Below are 3721 nucleotides of genomic sequence, written 5' to 3'. Positions count from 1 at the left end.
CACAATAATGTATTTAAGAATCTTTGAAATACTATGAAATTGTTACATGAAAAAATGTGACTCTTGGATTCTCCATTATTTTGCATGCTGTAAAAACTTGAATGTTTGATTTATCAAGAAAATTCAAAAAGTTGTTATGATAATCCTCTGGAGATTTTAGAAATTAAACTTCTTTTCCTGCCATTTTTTAATGTCGTCCGTTATTTGGCTCAAAACGTTCATTTTCGTGTGTTTTTGGGAATTTTGTAAGTTCTATAACTCCAGTAATTTTCAATTTTATGAAAAAAGTCATGAGGGTAAATTGTTCGAATATTTAAATACTATGAATAACCGTACAGAAAATTCTTGAATTTTGTAAAAAGTGGCCTCAAAAATATTCCAAATGCGCTCACTTTTTCAATTTGTATTCAAAATGGCTGGCTAAAGTACTTTACCTTAAGTTTAGGACACGTAAAGAATGTACCAAAGACCAATCTAATAGAATTATTTTTTTGAAAGTCATCATGCTGACAGACAGACAGGCATAAATACATACAGTCAGATGAACAGACAGACCTAAAAAAACGTATTATTCGTAATACGTAAAAACGTGTTATTGGATTTGAGGAGTCTCAAAACGTCGAAATTTGACAAAAACTGGGGGGGGGGGGTGTCATGTGTCGAAAAATTTAATTTTTGTATTTTCTATGTTTTTATTATAAATAAAACAAAAACTACGTAAGTCCTATAAAAAGTGTTTGTCGTATCATTTTTTTTTATCTTGCACAGTTCGACCGCAAACTGCAAATTTGATTTTTGATTAGTTTTTGTGCGATCAAAATTTCAATTTCAATTTTTCGAAAAATTAAAAAAATTGATATGATAATCTTGTGGGACTATCGAAAAGTAACATTTTTCTTTTCAAATACTATGAACAACTGTACAGAGTATTTTTGAATCATGAAAAAATGTGTACTCAAAAATTTTCCAAATAGGCTCACTTTTAGTATTTTCGTCCAAAATGTCTGACTAACGAACTTGACATTTAGCCAATCTAATAGATTAATTTTTTCCAAACGTTATTGTGCTTGTAGACAGACCGACATAAATACAGACATATACACAGACACATTCGGAAAAACCTGTTTTTCGGATTCCGGAGGTATATAACATTGAGTATATAACTTTGCACGTACACGAAACGAATTTGTTTGTAAATTCATGAAAAAGTATTAAATTTTTTTGTGTAATGCCAGTCTTTCTCTTTATAATAATCCACAATTTGCTTTTTTTCGGGTTCAAGTTTTCAAAAAGTATCAGGCTTTAAGTTTCAGGATCTGGTCAGATTTTCTTGTTTTCGGGCCTTTTTGCCAACCTGAAACCAGACTTAATCCGACTTGAAGACACATTACTAATATAAACCATCTCCAATGAATACTCTGCAGGATGCTAGGAACCCCATTAAAAACTGTCAGCACATATAATCGGTCAGTATATACAAGGGTGATTTTTTAACTTGAAAATTTTGATTCATAATCATGAAACGTCTTCACACGTACGGTACGCACACTAATTGTTGTTCTCCCACTACGTGTGCTATTTTTCTAAAAATTCTCACAAGGTTTTCAGTAAATGAGATGAACAAAGGTGTAAGATCAAGAATTCCAATTCAAATATGAGCAGACGAGAACTGTCCGTGAAGTCTGTTCGTGACGGTCATAAGAGACGAAACGAAAAATAAGAGTGAAAGAAGAAGAGGAACGAGCCGTCGCATCTTAAACGAAGATTCTTTCACAGGCTGTAGTATTTCAATCTCGCATCATTAATTAAGTAGAAATCTCGTATTTTTTCTATAGAAAGCACTTCCAGATTGTCCAATCAATTGTCACTGATAGATCGACAGCAAAGTAGCTACATATTACGAAATCGTAATGAATCACTTTCCAGTTTCTTCACACATAGATTTCATGAATTAAAAAAAAAGTATAAGGAAAACTGGCACACAATTACCAGTGTAATAAACATTATAATGTACTCTATTAATAATATTCATGACACAGACTGTGCAAAGGTGAATTTGCGCCCAGAAAAATCTGTTCCTAATTTCGCACGGAAACGTATAATATTTAAATCTCCACGTGTGTGAGCATAAAACAGCTATACCAAGAAAATACGAATTTCGAGCATTTTTGGTACGGCGTCTTAATAATTCTCGCATTGATCACTGTCGTATTATAATCGCACTATTTTATGATAAAAATCCTCGCTTCTTATGCATATATCGCATATAATAATCACTAGCGAAAATGTGGTATTTTATAGGCTCTTTGAAATCAGTTTTTCTCTGTAAAACCTTAGACCACTATACTGCGAAGATGATGCCATCTTTTACCAAATGCATGTCTAAACACTAGTTTGAACAGTAGCAAGACAAAATTTAAAATCTTCATAATCTTCGAAAAATCTCAGGTTCTTTTCATATTAAAATGAGAGATATACGATGCCCACAGTTTGTGAGTATTTTTACTACTGCATTGATAGTAACAAATATTACCGCAATTACAATAGAGATAATGAGTTGATAGACATAATTTCCAGGGTTATGTAGCAAAGTGTTTAATATAAAGGCATAATCATATGCAAGAAACTTTCCGTCTCAAGTCATCGGACGATAACTGTAATCGATCCCTATCTTACCAGCCCTACTTTGCAAGTGTTTGGTGCACTCTAAATGAACCCTTTTGGCTCTCCATAGGTATCTCTTGTAGCTCAAGTTCTAAATGATACCAACTTTTATTTAAGCCGAAACTTCAGTGAACCCCCAGTTTTTTCTGTGTTCAAATCTTACACAGGTTATGAGGGACGCAAAATTAAGTTATTCAGATTGTATTTGTTTTATATCACTGCAGGAAAATCATGTGTAACGTCGGAGCCATCTATACCAATTCACTTGCATTGCATATCTATTTCATCTTGATCACTCATTGGTGCTGCAATATGTTTTATAATAGCGGTTACAACCGGTTTTGGCTGATTTGCACAGATATACATACGAAGTGCGGTGATATTTCAGTTATAAGGAACATACAGGGAAACGTGAGCCAAAACTCAACTTGTCACACATGGAATATCTGTTGCGAGCTTTGGCTTTCAATCCTCATAAAAATACCATGTATCAAAATTATTTATTTACATATATTGACTTTTTCGGCACTGAAAAATAACCACTTCGACGTATCAGCTTTTGAATGCTCTCGTATTTTATTTAAATTTGAGATTTAAACCGGTGCATCTTGACAGTTCTAAAGAGATACTTCCCTCGTTTTGATGTTCTAGATTCGAAATTTTTGTACATGGTGAATATGTAAAACGTGTTGGCGTCACCGACAGAACCTGTCCATCACAGTCGATTGCATGGGCAATCCAAATTAAGTTCAGTGAATTCAGTGTTCTCAACTTTCCATTTCTCATTCCACATGGCACGTAATATATTCTTATCTCAATGAATTTATTTTAATTTATTGCTGGCTAAAGTAGTTTCATTCAAGCCGTTTATATATTTATCTGTTAGAAACTCTGTCTGTTACAATTTTTTTTATTCTGGTCATATTTTTCTTCAATCACTAGACTACATGCATTAGTGGGCAAGAAAGTAATTGATCGATTCTTCAACTCCTTATAAGTATAAGCAGTTAGAGCGTTAATTTGTCATTAATTCACATCAAAGTTGTTTGCCAGGTAA

The sequence above is a fragment of the Belonocnema kinseyi genome, chromosome 10, assembly GCF_010883055.1.
Source record: "Belonocnema kinseyi isolate 2016_QV_RU_SX_M_011 chromosome 10, B_treatae_v1, whole genome shotgun sequence".
In the NCBI taxonomy this organism is placed as follows: domain Eukaryota; kingdom Metazoa; phylum Arthropoda; class Insecta; order Hymenoptera; family Cynipidae; genus Belonocnema; species Belonocnema kinseyi.
The sequence above is the reverse complement of the archived record's forward strand: the minus strand, read 5'-3'. Positions refer to the sequence as shown.